Source organism: Aotus nancymaae, unplaced genomic scaffold (assembly GCF_030222135.1).
Source record: "Aotus nancymaae isolate 86718 unplaced genomic scaffold, 86718_ANA_hifiasm-v0.15.2.pri h1tg000053l, whole genome shotgun sequence".
Classification (NCBI taxonomy): Eukaryota; Metazoa; Chordata; class Mammalia; order Primates; family Aotidae; genus Aotus; species Aotus nancymaae.
This window is the reverse complement of record NW_026988467.1, coordinates 7,419,127-7,437,311: the sequence shown is the minus strand read 5'-3', so window position 1 is coordinate 7,437,311 and position 18,185 is coordinate 7,419,127. Positions and strand designations below refer to the sequence as shown.

General features: G+C 42.3%; 1 protein-coding gene across 20 annotated transcripts in view; it reads right to left on the bottom strand.

Annotated features, from left to right (window-relative positions):
* Positions 1-18,185, bottom strand: part of KIF1B (kinesin family member 1B) — a 179,488-nt gene that overhangs the window by 139,069 nt on the left and 22,234 nt on the right. The gene's annotated exons all lie outside the window — the stretch shown is intronic.

The following is an 18,185-nucleotide window of genomic DNA, read 5'->3' as shown; positions in this document are numbered from 1 at the left end:
TGGGATTACAGGGGTCAGCCACCGAGCCTGGCCAACAAAGCTTTTAAGTCATATTTCACTCAGCCTTTTAGCTACCAATTCTACAAACAATGACTGAAAGACTACTCCAATCTTATCCCTTTGTTCTCTCTTCCTCAGTAAAAAAAGAAATAAAGAAATAAAGAAAAACTACACTAATGAGTTAACTTCCTCAATTCACACAAAATCCTTTTCCTCTGTCAATATTCCTTTCTCCCAGACCTTTGAAGCTTCTGAAACTAATAGATTTTCCTGTAACTTACATCTTCAAAACCAAGCTGCTTTTATTTTTATTTTTTTTAGACAGAGTCTCTCTCACCTTCCCAGGCTGGAGTGCAGTGGTGTGATCTCGGCTAACTGCAACCACCATCTCCCAGGTTCAAGCAATTCTCTCATCTCAGCTCCCTCAGTAGCTGGGATTATAAGCACCTGCCATCATGCCCAGCTAATTATTATTATTATTATTATTTCTTGAGATGGAGTCCCACTCACCTTCCCAGGCTAGAGTGCGGTGGTGCGATTTCGGCTCACTGCAACCTCTGCCTCCTGGGTTCAAGCGATTCTCCTGCCTCAGCCTCCTGAGTAGCTGGTATTACAGACGCTCACCACCACACCTGGCTAATTTTTATATTTTTAATAGAGATGGGGTTTCACCATATTGGTCAGGCTGGTCTTGAACTTCTGACCTTGTGATTCGCCCACCTTGGCCTCCTAAAGTGCTGGGATTACAGGTGTGAGCCACCGTGCCCAGATGAATTTTTGTATTTTAGCAGAGATGAGGTTTTAGTAGAGATGAGGTTTCGCCATGTTGGCCAGGCTGATCTTGAACTCCTGACCTCAGGTGATCCACCTGCCTTAGCCTCCCAAAATGCTAGGATTACAGGTGTGTGCCACTGCACCCACCCCCAAGCTGCTTTTAAAATAACTGCTTCTGGCCAGGTGCAGTGGCTCATGCCTGTAATCCCAGCACTTTGGGAGGATGAGGCAGGCCAATCACCTGAGGTAGAGAGTTTGAGGCCAACCTGACCAACGTGGAGAAACCCCGCCTCCACTAAAATTAGAAAAATTGGCCAGGCGTGGTGGTGCATGTCTATAATCCCAGCTAATGGGAGGCTGAGGCAGGAGAATCGTCTGAACCTGGGGGGCAGAGGTTGCGGTGAACCAAGATTGCACCATTGCACTCCAGTCTGGGCAACAAGACTGAGACTCCGTTACAAAATGAATAAATAACTGCCTCTATCAACAACAAATCAATTTTTTTTTCCCCAGACAGTGTCTTGGTCTGTCACTCAGGCTGGAGTGCAGTGGCTTAATCATGGCTAACTGCAGCCTAGAATTCCTGGGCTCAAGTGATCCTCCCTCCTCAGCCTCCCAAGTAGCTAGGCCTACAGGTGTGGGCTACCATGCCAAGCCAATATTTAAATTTTTTTGAAGAGACTCGGGGCTTTGCCAGGTTGCCCACGCTGGTGTCAAACTCCTGGCTCAAGCAATCCTCCTTCCTGGGCATCCCAAAGTACTTGAATTACAGGCATGAGCTACCATGCCTGGCCCAATATTCTAAACACATGAAAGAACAATTTAAAAATACTGTATTTACAAAAATTAGCTGGGTGTAGTGGTGTGTGCCTATAGTCCCAACTACTTGGGAGGCTGAGGCAAGAGAATCGCTTGAACCCTGAAGGCAGAGGTTGCAGTGACCCGAAATATTGTGCCTCTGCACCCCAGCCTAGGCAACAGAGCAAGACTCCGTCTAAAAGAAAAAAGAATAAAAAAAAACTTTAGATGTTTTGTGACCTTGGGTATTACTGCACTTTTGTGTCCTCTAAAATTGAGGTAATACCTAGTTTACGGAATTAAATGAGCGAAACACTTACACATATGTTAATTTTTCTTAAATAGGTATTTTACCTTGTTTTAAACTCTTGATATTCGGTAATTATAGTAATATTCCATTTGATCGTTAAACCAAAAATAAGAAGGCATGAGTTGAAGTGCAGAGACCAGATGACAGAAGACATCAACCACTGTAGAACATTTGGGAACTTTGCTTTCCATTTGTGTAACATAAAGACTCCCATAACAACTACATTTTGCATAAGAAATCCATGAGTCCCAGTATCTGGTGTTGCAGGGGCAGAAAGAGAGATGAGTCCATTCCTACATCAAAAGCATTATGTCAGCTGAGCATAGTGGTTCACACTTGTAATCCCAAAGCTTTGGGAGGCTGAGGAAGGAGGATCACTTGAGCCTAGGAGTTTGAGGCCAGCCTGGGCAACATAGTGAGATCTTATCTCTACAAAAAATTAGCCAAGCATGGTAGCATGCACCTGTAGTCCCAGTTATTCAGGAAGCTGAGGAAGAAGGATCACTTGCACCCAAGAGGTTGAAGCTAGAGTGAGCCACTACCGCACCACTGCACTCCATCCTGGGCAACATAACGAGACTCTGTCTCAAAAAAAAGCAAGAAAGAAAGAAAGAAAGAAAAAGGTAAGCTAACCTAAAAAATATTTCTAGAAAACATTTTAACAGATTTTACCTATGAAGGGCCAGGCACAGTGGCTCATGCCTGTAATCCTAGCACTTTGGGAGGCCGAGGTGGGCAGATCACAAGGTCAGGAGTTCGAGACCAGCCTGGCCAACGTGGTGAAACCCCGTCTCTATTAAAAATGCAAAAATTAGTTGGGCATGGTGGCAGACACCTGTAATCCCAGCTAATGGGAGGCTGAGGCAGGAGAATCTCTTGAACCTGGGAGGCAGAGGTTGCAGTGAGCTGAGATTGTGCCACTGCACTCCAGCCTGGGCAACAGGGCGAGACTCTGTCTCAAAAAAAAAAAAAAAAAAAATTTTACCTATGAAGTAGAATACCACCGTAGAGCAGGAGTCCATACCCCTGGGCCGCAGACGGGTACTGTCCATGGCCTATTAAGGAACCAGGCCACACAGCAGGAGGTGAGCAGCAGGAAAGCGGGCTGTCAGACCAGTGGTGGCATCAGATTCTCATACCAGCATGAATCCTATTGTGTGCTGCACATGTGAGGGATCTAGGATGCCCGCTCCTTATGTGAATCTAACTAATGCCTGATGATCTGAAATGGAACGGTTTCATCAAAAAACCATCTGCCCCCACCCTCATCTATGGAAAAATTGTCTTCCACGAAATCAGCTCCTGGTGCCAAAAAGGTTGGGGACCACTGCTTTAGAGGCTTTAATGTGATCCTACTCTAAGTATCTAATGTTACCCTAGGTCCATTTATAAGCATGTAATAAACTCTATAAGTCTTAATTTTTAATTTTCTTATCTGTAAAATGGGCATAATAATAATAATAATAGTGCCTAACTACACAGAAATGTCATTAATTCTCATGTTTTGGCTCAAGGCCTAGCATAAAGTAAATATTCAAAATATTATTTTCTTTAACAAATACTTGTATGTCTATCATGGCCCAGACCTATAGACATAGTGAAAACAAGTCCCTGCTCACATGGAGCTTACATTCTAATGAAGGCATCAGATAATTAACTAATAGAAATAGCATAATGTTGAAAAGAAAAATAGAGCCAGGTTAGGAGATAAAAGATGACAAGAGTGAGTGGTAGAATTAGATAAAAGCAAGCAAGCTGCCACCTTCATTCCGGTTACTGAGCAGTAACCGGAATGAAGTTTAAGGAACAGCAAGACCAGCAGTGTAGCCAGGTGGGCAAATGATGATGAAATGTGAAATCAGATAGCCAGCCAGAGACCAAATTCCATGAGGCTGTGTGGTCAAAGCAAGAATTTTTAGTTTTATTCTAAAAGTGGTAAGGACTGGGCACATTAGATCACACCTGTAATCCTAGCACTTTGGGAGGCCTAGGTGGACATATTGCTTGGGCTCAGATACCAGCCCGGCCAACATGGGAAAACCTTGCCTCTACTAAAAATACAAAAATTAGCTGGGTGTGGTAGCACGTGCCTGTAGTCCCGGGTACTCAGGAGGCTGAGGCACGAGAATCACTTGAACCTGGGAGGCAGAGGCTACAAGAAAGTCGAGATCACACCACTGCACTCCAGCCCGGGTGACAGAGTAAGACTCTGTCTCCAAAAAAAAAAAATTAAGATTAAAACTAATTAAAATAAAAGTGATAGAAAACAAGTGAAGAATTTTAAGCAGAGGGATGACATGATCTGATTTATATTTCTTTTCTTTTCTTTTTTTTTTTTTTTTGAGATGGAGTCTCACTCTGTCACCCAGCAAGCAGGAGTGCAGTGACACAATCTCAGCTCACTGCAATCTCCGCCTCCCAGGTTCAAGCAATCCTCCTGCCTCACCTCCCGAGTACCTGGGACTACAAGCACGTGCCACCATGCCCAGCTAATTTTTTTATTTTTAGTAGAGACAGGGTTTCACATGTTGGCCAGGCTGGTATTGAACTCTTGACCTCACAATCTGCCTGCCTCCCAAAGTGCTGGGATTACAGGTGTGAGCCACCATGCCCGGCCCTGATTTATATTTCTAAAATATGACTGGATACTGCATGGGAACAAGGGCAAAAGCAGAGAGACAGGAGGCTATTGCAGTACTGATCTGGACTAGAGTAGAAATGGCAAATAGTAACTGATTCAGGATATACTGTGAAGGCACAGATGGCAAGACTTATTGATTGATTTTATGTGGCATATGAGAAAAATGACCATCTTCTCTTTCTTTCTTTTTTTTTTTTTTTTGAGACAGAGTTTCGCTCTTATTACCCAGGCTGGAGTGCAATGGCGCGATCTCGGCTCACCGCAACCTCCGCCTCCTGGGTTCAGGCAATTCTCCTGCCTCAGCCTCCTGAGTAGCTGGGATTACAGGCATGCGTCACCGTGCCCAGCAAATTTTTTGTATTTTTAGTAGAGATGGGGTTTCACTATGTTGACCAGGATGGTCTCGATCTCTTGACCTCGTGATCCACCCGCCTCGGCCTCCCAAAGTGCTGGGATTATAGGCGTGAGCCACCGTGCCCGGACATCTTCTCTTTCTTGGAGAAGCTTTAAGTCAAGACTTAGTCTACTAAATTCCCCAATTTTACCCTTTTCCTGCCTTATTCCCAACTTTGCTACTTTAGCATAAAGATGCAGAAATAACACTTTAATTACTGAGCCCTACAAAATAAGGCAGTCAAAACAAGATTAGTATTTAAACGCCTTTTAATTCTCCAGAATAAATTTATCTAATATCTCAGTCTCTATGTAGTAATTATACTGTTGTAGGCAAACTACTAAAGATATTGCCTGCAACTATAATTAACATATCTGTGTGGCAACACTGTGACGTTATATTAACTTTAGTAACCAAGCACGTTCAGGGCTTGTTAAAAATCCCAGTGACATCTTCAGCACAATCTTCTGCTCTAAAAGCCTCCTGCAACAATTAAGAAAAATGGCACACAATAAAAATATTTTATACACTGCTTATATTTTAAGACCATAAAACCAAAACCACAGGCAACTCCCTCCCCTTCTCACAACATAGGAAATATAGTAAAACCTATTGCCATAAAGAAGATTTGAGCAAAAGATCTACAATCATAAAGTTCCTTAATAATTTACAACAAATTTAGATTCCTAATTTTTATAAAACAGGCATAAATGTACTATATATGTTCACTGTTTACTCAATCCCAGAGTATTAAAAATTAAATATACAATAGGAAAATAGGAAAACAAATTACAACTCCTCAGTGTCACAGTGTGATCACACTGATATAAAACATGCTACTTAGAGTACATATTGAATAAACTCTCAAGAATTCTGCTCTTCCTAAGCAAATTTTGAATGATTTTAAAGAGAGATGATTTAGAAGCCCTAGATCTCACTCAACCTAAGATGCCCAAAGACATGTAAACTGATAATTATCTGCCCCTTCCCCGGAGCTTTTTCCTCATGATTTCCCTCCATCAAGAAAATAAATCAAAATAAATTTTAATTTTTTATTTTAATTAATTAATTTATTTATTTTGAGATGAAGTCTTGCTCTGTCGCTCAGGCTGGACTGCAGTGATGCAATTTCAGCTCACTGCAACCTCCACCTCCCAGGTTCAAGCAATTATCTGCCTTAGCCTCCTGAGTAGCAGGCGCCCACCACCACACCTGGCTACCTTTTTTTGTATTTTTAGTAGAAATGGGGTTCAAAACAAATTGTAATCTAACAGTTAAATTCAAATTAAGCATAGACATTCAGCATTACTGCACAGAATAGTAAAACTTAATAAGTATTTTCAGAGGTGATTTGCTCTCCAACTGTAAGGGTTCTGGAGACAGACAGCCCAAGTTCATTTTCTACTTCCCTCAATTCATAGATATGTGAGCCCAGGTAAGACAGCCAATACCTCTGTCTCAATTCCTTTATCTGTGAAATGGGGAAAGAGTACCTGCCACAGAATTATTGTAAGGATTCAGTAAGATAAAATCTGCCTAATTGTGCTTGGCACAACTTAAGTGTTTGTTGTTGTTAATTACTAATTACGGTATATTTTTCCCCACCAAAATGCAGATTTTTTTTTTTTTTTTTTTTTTTTGGTATTTTAGTAGAGATGGGGTTTCACCATGTTGGCCAACCTGGTCTTGAACTCCTGACCTCAGGGGATCCACCTGCCTTGGCCTCCCAAAGTGCTGGGATTATAGGCGTGAGCCATCGTGCCCAGCCTAGGCTTTTTGAGACGGAATCTTGCTCTGTCACCCAGGCTGGAGTACAGTGGCACGAGCTTGGCTCCCTGTAACCTTGGCCTTCAAGGTTCAAGCATTCCCCTCACCTCAGCCTCCCAAGTAGCTAGGATTACAGACATGCGCGACCAGGCCCAGGTAATTTTTTTGTGTTTTTAGTAGAGATGGGGTTTTACTATGTTGCCCAGTCTGGTCTCAAACTCCTGACCTCAAGTGATCTGCCCTCCTCAGCCTCCCAAAGTGCTGAGATTACAGGCATGAGCCACCACCACACCTGGCCTAAAAGGCAATTTTAAAAGTAAAGGTTTTTGTTTTTCCCTTTACCCATTTTGCCTCCTCGAGTTTATTCACAGTTAAAGGAACTCTTCAGTCTCAGACCAGAACAATGTGGTGGGGAAAGAGCAAGTGTAGTTAAATCATTTCTTCATTGTGTTCTTCATTACAGTTTTCTGGTAAGCCAAAACCAAAAGGGCTTCTCAGACATGATCTACCTTTCCCTGCCATTCCTCTCAGTTACAAGTCATGCACCGCATAATGAACTGTCCATTAGAGGGCTGCATACATCAAGGTCCACATATATGAGTGGTTCCATAAGATTACATTAATAATATCACAATTTTAATATCACATTTGTACCCTTTCTATTTAGATATGTTTAGATACACAAATACTCTATTCACCATCACTGTGTTACAATTCCCTACAGTATTCAGTACAGTAACATGCTATTCAGGTTTGTAACCTAGGAGCAATAGACTATACCACAGCGCCTAGGTATGGAGTAGGCTCCGCCTGTAGGTTTGTGTAAGTACACTCTGCTATTCGCACAACAACAAAATCGCCTACCGACACATTTCTCAATGCGTGACTGTATTTAGATTCCCTTCCTCAGTGCTTTCCTAATAGTCATCACACTGTTTTGATTATTTATCTCAATCTAAGATGAGAGTAAAATCTCTCTGAAAGCGTGGTGGCTTTGACACCTAGGCTTGCTGAATAACAAAAACCTATTTTCCTATAGGTGCTCTCAAAAACCTAACTGCATATTTCTTATTCTTATCATCTATATGTATGTTCAAGGCATTTATCCCTAAACAACAAACACAATTAAAAACAGCTTTCACCTATACAATATTCCTCAATAAACAGGTACTACTGAAAACTGAACTATGAATGCCTGCTTTGTCTAACATAAAACCAGAAGTAGCATTCCTTTCACGGTCTTGTGAACTGCATTCCAGATTTTGCTAGCTGCCATTATACCACTTCACACTTCACTAGGCAACTACCAAAAGCAATCAGCACCATGATATTGGCTAGACTTTCAAAAACAAACTCCAAAACACCTCTAGAGAGTTGCAAAAAAGGCATTTTAAAAAATTGGGCATGGTTGCTTTCTCCTATGAGAAACCAACAAACGCACATATAAAGGTGGCACAAAGTATACTTTGGATTTTAACAAAGAAAATCTCAAAGACAACAACAACATGAAAAGCAGCAAAGAAAGAGGACGTTTCCACCAAGATGATTTTATCCAGTGTCTCTCTTAGCCATCTTGATGTGAAAAGTATTTATTTAGATAAAGAATCTTATATCATGCAATAAAAAGAAACTTCAGGGCAGGCAGGGTGGCTCATGCCTGTAATACCAGTACTTTGGGAGGCCAAGGCGGGTGGATCACCTGAGGTCGGAAGTTCGAGACCAGCCTGACCAACACAGTGAAACCCCATTTCTACTAAAAACTACAAAAATTAGCCAGGCATGGTAGCAGGTGCCTGTAATCCCAGCTACTCAGGAGGCTGAGGCAGGAGAATTGCTTGAACCCAGGAGGCAGAGGTTGCAGTAAGCTGAGATTGCACCACTGGACTCCAGCCTGGGCGACAGAGCAAGACTCCAACTCAAAAAAAAAATAAAAGTAAGAAAAGAAATCCAAATACACAATAGCAAAAACTCCCTCCAACTTAGGGATAGGTTCAATTATTCCTGCCTTTAAATGTATATTCCCACAGAAAATTTAGGCACTAAAACTAACCAAAGGCTTGGCACGGTGGCTCGTGCATGTAATCCTAGCACTTTGGGAGGCTAAGGCAGGAGGATCCCTTAAGCCCCGGAGTTCAAAACCAGCCTACCCAGCCTGGGCAATATAGTGAGATCCCATCTCTAAAAATAAATTAAAAATTAGCCAGGTGTGGTGGCACACATCTGTAGTCCCAGCTACTAGGGGAGGAAGGTGGGTAAATCATTTGGCCCCAGAAGGTTGAGACTGCAGTGAGCCATGATTGTCCCATTGCTTTCAGTCTGTGTAACAGGGCAAGACCTTGTCTCACAGACACACACACACACAAAAAAACCAACCACAAAAACAACTTACATAATTTTTCAAATAGTATGCTATATAGTATATATTATTTCATTTGATCCTCACAACCCTGAGATAGCAGGCTGGGAAGGCATTAGCAACATTTCCACTCAATAAGTGAAGAACCTAAGGCTCAAGTGTCTGATAACGGAGGATGAATATAAATGAAATATGGTTCATAAATAGAATAGAATATTAAGTAGCTACTGAAATCATGTTCTTGAGGAATATTTAAGAAATGAGGGCCAGGTTCAGTGGTTCACACGTATAGCATTTTAGGAAGCCAGGGTAGGACAACTACTTGGGGCCAGGAATTCAAGACCAGCTTGGGCAACAAAGTGAGACCCCTGTCTCTACAAAAAAAAAAAAAAAAAAAGTAATAATAATAAATACTTTTTTTAACCCATAAATTATCCCTTATTAAATCAAATCCATTCAATCCATTTTTATATTGATTTTTCACGTTATTAAAAGTAACGGCTATATCACAAGAAGAAAACAATATTTAAGGTAATTTCCATAACATCTTCTAGCTATCCAACTCTATGCAATCCCCTTTCTGCACTCTGAATGCTATCTGAGAGGCAGTTCTAGGCTGCTATTTGAGACGGCAGTGCTAGATCACTATGGAATTTAAAAATGGTTCAGGCCAGGCATGGTGGCTCACTGCTATAATCCCAGCACTTTGGGAGGCCAAGGCAGGCAGATTACTTGAGGTTAGGAGTTCGAGACCAGACTGGCCAACATGGTGAAACCCCGTCTCTATTAAACATACAAAATTAGCCAGGCATGGTGGCACGTACCTGTAATCCCAGCTACTTGGGAGGCTAAGGCAGGAGAATTGCTTGAACCTGGGAGGTAGAGGTTGCAGTGAGCCAAGATCGCACCACTGAACTCCAGCGTGGGCAACAGAGCAAGACTCCATCTCAAATATATATAAATTTCAATATCTAGGAACACACTTGTGTTTCAACATTCGTTCTGAATATTAAAACATATAATTATACTTTTGAAAAACCAACAGAACTAGTTAATTGTGATATACCCATATTATAAAATTTCAAAAGTTGTATTAAAAAAAGCAACATTAAAATATTAGAAAATAATTTGTTCAGCAGCAGTAAATAAAAAAATAGAAGACAGAAAAAGCAAACTAAAGAACAATACATATAACCCAATTACATAAAAATCTTAATATGTATAGGCTAGACATGGTGGCTGACACCTGTAATCCCAATACTTTGGGAGGCTGAGGTGGGCAGATCACCTGAGGTTGGGAGTTCGAGACCAGCCTGACCAACATGGAGAAACTTTGTCTTTACTAAAAATACAAAAAATTAGCCAGGCATGGTGGTGCATGCCTGTAATCCCAGCTCCTCGGGAGGCTGAGGCAGAAGAATCATTTGAACCTGGGAGGTGGAGGTTGCAGTGAGCAGAGATCTCGCCACTATACTCCAGCCTGGTGACAGAGTGAGACTCTGTCTCAATAAAAAAAAAAAAAATCTTGACGTGTAAAGTACAAGGAAAAGATTAGAGGAATATAGGTCCAGATGTTAATGATCATTCTCTCTCAGTGGTGAGGTTAGAAATAATTTTGCTGGCCGGGCGCGGTGGCTCACGTCTGTAATCCCAGCACTCTGGGAGGCCGAGGCGGGTGGATCACGAGGTCAACAGATCGAGAGTGAAACCCCGTCTCTACTAAAAATACAAAAAATTAGCTGGGCGCAGTGGTGCGTGCCTGTAATCCCAGCTACTCAGGAGGCTGAGGCAGGAGAATTGCCTGAACCCAGGAGGCGGAGGTTGTGGTGAGCCGAGATCGCGCCATTGCACTCCAGCCTGGGTAATAACAGCAAAACTCCGTCTCAAAAAAAAAAAAAAAGAAAGAAATAATTTTGCTTCTGTCAGTATTCATCAAAACTGAAAAACCAGCAGATCACTTGAGCCCAAGAGTTTGGACAACATGGTTTTTTGCAGAAACACTCCCTACAAAAAATACAAAAATTAGCCAGGTGTGGTGGCGCACGACTGTGCTCCCAGCTACTGGAGAGGCTGAGGTAGGAGAACTGCTTGAGCCAGGGAGGGCGAAGCTAGTGAGCCAAGATCGCTCCACTGCACTCCAGCATGGGTGACAGAGTGAGACCCTGTCTCATAAAAAATAAAAAATAAAAAAACCTGAAAGAAAAAAAGTACCAAAAAGATCCATCAAAATGTAGCAGTACACTGTGGTTAAGGAGATAAGAATAGAGATGACTTTTCTTTCTCATTTCCTTATTATTCACACTGTTCATAATTTATATGCATTTACATTTATTTTCATGTGGTTATAGTAATTTATACTAGAAAAAGTATACAAATTTAAATGCATTACTTTCTTCTGGGTTTTTTTTTTTTTTTTTTTTTTTTTTTTTGAGACGGAGTTTCGCTCTTGATACCCAGGCTGGAGCGCAATGGCGCGATCTCGGCTCACCGCAATCTCCGCCTCCTGGGTTCAGGCAATTCTCCTGCCTCAGCCTCCTGAGTAGCTGGGATTACAGGCACGCGCCACCGTGCCCAGCTAATTTTTTTTGTATTAGTAGAGACGGAGTTTCACCATGTTGACCAGGATGGTCTCGATCTCTTGACCTCGTGATCCACCTGCCTCGGCCTCCCAAAGTGCTGGGATTACAGGGTTTTTTTTTTTTTTAATGGGGTCTGTCTCACCCAGGCTGGAGTGCACTGACACAAGCCTGGGACCCTGCAACCTTCACCTCCCAGGCTCAAGAAATCTTCCTACCTCAGCCTCCTGAGTAGCTGCAACCACAGGCGTGTGCCACCATGCCCAGCTAATTTTTTTTTTTTGATAGAGACAGGGTTTCGCCACATTGCCCAGGCTGGTCTCGTACTCCTGTGCTCAAGCAATCTGCCCATCTCAGCCTCCCAAAGTGCCAAGATTACCAGCCTGAGTTACCACACCTGGCCTAAATGCATTACTCACTTTTTTTTTTTTTTGGAGAGTTTTGCTCTTCTCCCCCAGGATGGAGTGCAATGACATAATTCCAGTAGCTGGAATTACAGGTGCCCACCACCACACCCAGTTAAGTTTTATTTTTAGTACAGATGTGGTTTCACCATGTTGCCCAGGCTGGTCTCGAAATCCTGACCTGAGGTGATCTGCCTGCCTTGGCCTCCCAAAGTGCTGGGATTACAGGCATAAGCCACCGTGCCAAACCTAAATGCATTACTTTCTAAACTCTTCCTTTCCAAATCTCCATTTTGCCCTTCCTCCACACCAAATTTTCTTTCTTTTTTCCCGAAACAGTGTCTCACTCTATTGCCCAGGCTACAGCACAGTGGCACAATCATGGCTCACTGCAGCCTTGGCCTCCAGGGCTCAAGTGATCCTCCCACTTCAGCCTCCCTAGTAGCTGGGACTGTAGGTGTGCACCAGCTAACTTTTTTGTATTTTTCGTAGAGACAGGGTTTCACCATGTTGCCCAGACTGGTCTCAAACTCCTGGACTCAAGCAATCCTGCTGCCTCAGCCTTCCAAAGTGCTGGGATTATAGGCATTGAGTCACTGCACCCAGCCCCAAATTTTCATTTTTTTTTTTTTTTAAGATGAAGTCTTGCTCTGTCTCCCAGACTGGAGTGCAGTGGCGCGATCTCGGCTCGCTTCGACCTCTGCCACCTGGGTTCAAGTGATTCTCCTGCTTCAGCCTCCCAAGTAGCTGGGATTACAGGTGTGTGCCACCATGCCCTGCTAATATTTTTCTTATTTTTAGCAGAGATGGGGTTTTAGCATCTTGGCCAGGCTGGTCTTGAACTCCCTGTCTCAGTCTCCCAAAGTGCTGGGATTACAGGCTTGACCTACCACACCCAGCCCAAATTTTCAATAGTGGACATGAAATCATTCTTTGTATCAGTTATGCTGCGTAGCATTTGGTTTAGAAATGTAAGTGAATGAAAAAACCTTATAAGACATATAATGTGAGCAATAAACAGGAAAAAAAAAATCAGGGTTACTTCTATCCCAACCAAGATTGGGCAACGGGGAAAAAATTCCTGGCAAAGGAAGGTTGATAAATATATGAATGAGATTCACCAAAGGGCAAGAGACAATCTATGGGCAAAAATAAAGCAAAATATCACAGTTCAGTCACTTGACGGAGTGTACCTCATATTATAATTGAAAACCAATTTCATCTACCTCCTGTTTTGTAGTGCATTTATACAGGTTTAATGTCTCCGATTTACACAAATAACCTAACCATAAATGTGAGTGGTTAGATCATTAACTCTGGCTCATTTCCCTTTTTACTAAGTAATTAGACATTAAGAAATGCTTCTAAAGTGGGAGAACCTTGGCATATAATGGGATTTTATTGAACAGAGCCATTTGTATGCACTTGGGACTCCAAAATGTCAAGGCAGTAACATTTATTTGTGCCATGGAAAATATTTCCTCCAAGACCAGAAAGTGCTTAAATAAAATACCTACTTCTCAGTTTTCAAATTTAGCACATTCCCTAAAGTACTCTTCATACTCTTCTACTTTTGCATAAAAAAGTTTATGGCAGAAACATTCTAGTGCACTCCATCTGCAATCAGTTATAATCCTTGTGAGCAGCAGTCCAGGCCAGCTTGCCAGCAAAGCAGCCTTTTTAATGTAGCTAACACATGTGTACAGCATATTCATTTCCAACAAGACTGTGTTCAAAATGCATGCCCTCCTCCAATCTAAGCCCAATGGTGTTTTTAAAAAAAAGCCAATAATACTTTCTAAACATAGCATCTTTCACACAAATGCCTCTCTTAAAAAATCTCTCACTTAAAAGTTATTTGGCATACATATTAGTCAAATTACTAAGAAATTGCCATAGAAGGCTGAAAACAGAAACAGAAAACAGAAGTAGAAAACGGAAAATGCCAAAATTCTACAGGAAAAAGTTTCTCATACAATACATATGATAGTTCTCATCTGATTAGTTGCTTTCCAAGAACAGCCACCTTTTAAAGGAACCAAACTGACAGCAATTCTGGGCTATGACAAAGTATTTTGCTAGAAAACTAACCCCAATTTTTGCAAGACCTACTGAGGATTTTTGTTTCAGTAGACTAACACTGATTTAAAAGTCACAAATTTCTCCTACAGAAATTGTACATGCAGGAAAATAATGTGTTATAGTCAGCTGAGGGTAAGGAGTGCCATTATCTAGTCCTAACACTGCCACTAATAAGCTCTAATAAACTACAATTCTGAAGTTTTCCCCAAATATACCTTACTCACTCCTCAAGGTCCAGCTTAAATGGCATATCATCAATAAATTCTTATCTTTGCTCGTTGCCAAAGTCACACTTACACTTTTTTTTTTTTTGAGACAGAGTTTTGCTCTTTTGCCAGGCTGGAGTGCAGTGGCGTGATCTCTGCTCACTACAACCTCCACCTTCTGGGTTCAAGCAATTCTCCTGCCTCAGCCTCCTGAGTATCTGGGATTACAGGAACGTTTCACCACAGCCAGCTAATTTTTTGTATTTTTAGTAGAGATGGGGTTTCATCATGTTGGCCAGGCTGGTCTCAAACTCCTGACCTCAGGTGATCCAACCACCTTGGCTTCCCAAAGTGCAGGGATTACAGGCATGAGCCACCATGCCTGGCTAATAGTCTTTTTTTTTTCTTTTCTTTTGGCAGGGTGCAGTGGCTCATACCCACAATCCCAGCACTTTGGGAGGCCAAGGATTGCTTGAGCTCAGGAGTGGGAGAACAGCCTGGGCAACATGGTGAGACCCCATCTCTACTAAAAACACAAAAACATGTCAGGTGTAGTCCTGCACACCTGTGGTCCCAACTACTCAGAAGGCTGAGGTGGGAGGATCTCTTGAGCCCAGGAGGCAGAAGTTGCAGTGAACCGACATGGTGCCACTGCATTCCAGTCTGGGTGACAAGAGTGAGATCCTGTTTCAAAAAATAAAATAATAATCCTTTGTTATCGCAATTACCACTTTGATCCTGTATTGAAGTTATTTTGGCTGGGCGCAGCAGCTCATGCCTATAATCTCAGCACTTTGGGAGCCCAAGGATTGCTTGAGCTCAGGAGTTGAAGAACAGCCTGGGCAACATGGTGAAACCCCATCTCTACTAAAAATATAAAACTTAGCCAGGCATGTTGACAGGTGCCTGTTATCCCAGCTACCTGAGAGGCTGAGGCAAGAGAATCACTTGAACCCAGGAGACAGAGGTTGCAGTGAGCCGAGATCATGGCACTGCACTCCAGCCTAGATGACAGAGGGAGACTGTCTCAGAAAAAAAAAAAAAATTGCTTAAGGGCAGGGTCTCATGATATAATTCTGTGATCCCTACAGCCTAACATTACAGCAAACTTTGAAAATGGATAGAAGGGAAGGAAAGGACAGTCCAGGCAGAGCAAATCCCTCAGTCTATTCTCTAGAGAGATTTTGGACAGAGTATGGTGAAAAAGCCACTAGGCATTCAGCATTGTGCTTAGTGTGATCCACAGACTGGTTTTTACAGTATATTGCAATATAATAAAGCCTATTCTAACCAAACTGTTAATTACTTTTTATAAAAGCAAGCTCTCTATTTTATTTTTAAATATTTTTTTAATTTTTTTTTTTTTTAATAGATGGGGTTTCACCATGTTGGTCAGGCTGGTCTTGAACTCCCGACCTCAGGTGATCTGCCCGCCTTGGCCTCCAAAGTGCTTGGATTACAGGCATGAGCCACCACACCTGGCCTCTTTTTAAATATTTTATCAAAAGATGTATCAATATTTTCAATAATTCTGGAGAGATTTCTGTGGGATATAAGCAAAAATGAGTGAACAGAACTTATATTCCCACAAACTCTAAAACTGTATGGCCCTATTCTCAAAAGGTGTGCAACTAGAAATTTTTTTTTTTTGAGAGGGAGTCTCACTCTGTCACCAGGCTGTAGTGCAATGGCATGACCTTGGCTCACTTGCAACCTCTACCTCCTGGGTTAAACCATTCTCCTGCCTCAGCTTCCCGAGTAGCTGGGATTACAGGCACCCGCAACCACACCTGGCTAATTTTTGTAATTAGTCGGGGGACAGGGGGGTTCACCATGTTGGTCAGGCTGGTCTCTAACTCCTGAACTCAGGTGATCCACCCGCCTCAGCCTCCCAAAGTGCTGGGACTACAGGCGTGAGCCACCGGGACCAGCAAAAATATGGCCTTTTAATACTCAATTTCTACTTGAAAGTTTTTAGTAAAATTTCCAACCCTATAAAGAAAGTAGCAACAGAACCCCAATCATTAATGAGAATATATCCCCATGACAACAGAGGTTTCTCCTGGATAAACAAGATGTTCGGTATGTGAAACATTATCACAAAGAGAAGTATTTAATAGTTCTTTTTTTTTTTTTTGAGACAGTCTCACTCTGTCTCCAGGCTGCAGTGCAGTGGCACGGTATCAGCTCACAGCAACCTCTGTCTTCTGGATTCCAGCAATTCTCCTACCTCAGCCTCCTCAGTAGCTGGGATTACAGGCATGGGCCACCACATCCAGCTAATTTTTTTTTTTGAGACAGAGTCTCGCTCCTTGCCCAGGCTGAAGTGCAATGGCGGGATCTCAGCTCACCTGCAACCTCTAGCTCCTGGGCTCAAGCAATTCTCCTGCCTCAACTTCCCAAGTAGTTGTGATTACAGGCGCCTGCCATCACACCCAGAGACGGGGTTTCACCATGTTGACCAGTCTGGTCTCAAACTCCCGACCTCAGGCGCTCCACCCGCCTCAGCCTCCCAAAGTGCTGGGATTACAGGCATGAACCACCATGCCCAGCCTATTTTTTTGTATTTTTTACTACAGACAGGGTTTCACCATGTTGGCTAGGCTGAACTCGAACTCCACACTTCAAGTGATCCGCCCACCTCGGCCTTCCAAAGTGCTGAGACTACAGGCGTGAGCCACCACGCCCAACCTATTTAATAGTATTTTTTGGAATTGGTTCTTGCTCTTGATCCAAGATTTCCTAAAGTCTACCTTTCAAAGGAACTTGTGACACACACCAGCACATTCAGAGCCAATACCAACAGCCAAAATGCCTCCAAACTAAGTTATAATAATTAAATATGTTTTTCACAGAGAGAAATGACAGGCTCAATAATAAGGGTTTAGTTATATACTATATAAAACTTCATCATTAAAATGAAGAATAATGAAATAGTTTTTAAAAAACAACATTTAAGAACATAAATTAATATGCTGTCCAGTTCAATTATGAGTCTAACTCAAACTTTAAGGAGCAAATGATCAATAATGACTTCTTAAAACCAGCTTTTGCTGAGTACAGTCACTCACGCCTATAATCCCAGCTCTTTGGGAGCCCGAGGCAGGTGAATCACCTGAGGTCAGGAGTTTGAGACCAGCCTGGCTAACATAATGAAACCCCGTCTCTACTAAAAATACAAAAATTAGCCAGGTGTGGTGGTGGGCACCTGCAATCCCAGCTACTTGTGAGGCTGAGGCAGCAGAATCACTTGAATCTGGGAGGTGGAGGTTGCAGTGACCTGAGATCATGCCACGCACTCCAGCCTGGGCGACAGAGCGAGACTCTGTCTCAGAAAAGGAAAAAAAGAAAAAAAACTTTATTGAGATACAATTTATATATCATAAAGTTCGCTGGCTTAAACTATACAATTCAACGTTGACTTTTGCATCTCTTTTTCTTTGACAATTTTTCATAGGACATAATTCACAGAACTGTTGGCACTATTGACAAAGAAGAGTAAAATACAATGGTACAGCTGTTTAACCTTCTACTTTTAGTTTTTTTAAAAATATATATGGAATCTCAAAAACAAAACAAAAAGACAGGGTCTTGGCTCTGTTGCCCAGGCTGGAGTGCAGTGACATGAACGCAGCTCACTGCAGCCTCAACTCCTGGACTCAAGTGATCCTCCTGCCCTGGCCTCCCAAAGTGCTGGGATTACTGGCATGAGTCACCACACTCAGCCTTCAAATGTTTTTTTAATTTAAATAAAAGGATTGTTGCGGCCAGGCATGGTGGCTCACGCCTATAATCCCAGCACTTTAGGAGGCCAAGGCGGGCAGATCACGAGGTCAGGAGATAGTGACCATCCTGGCCAACATGGTGAAACCCCATC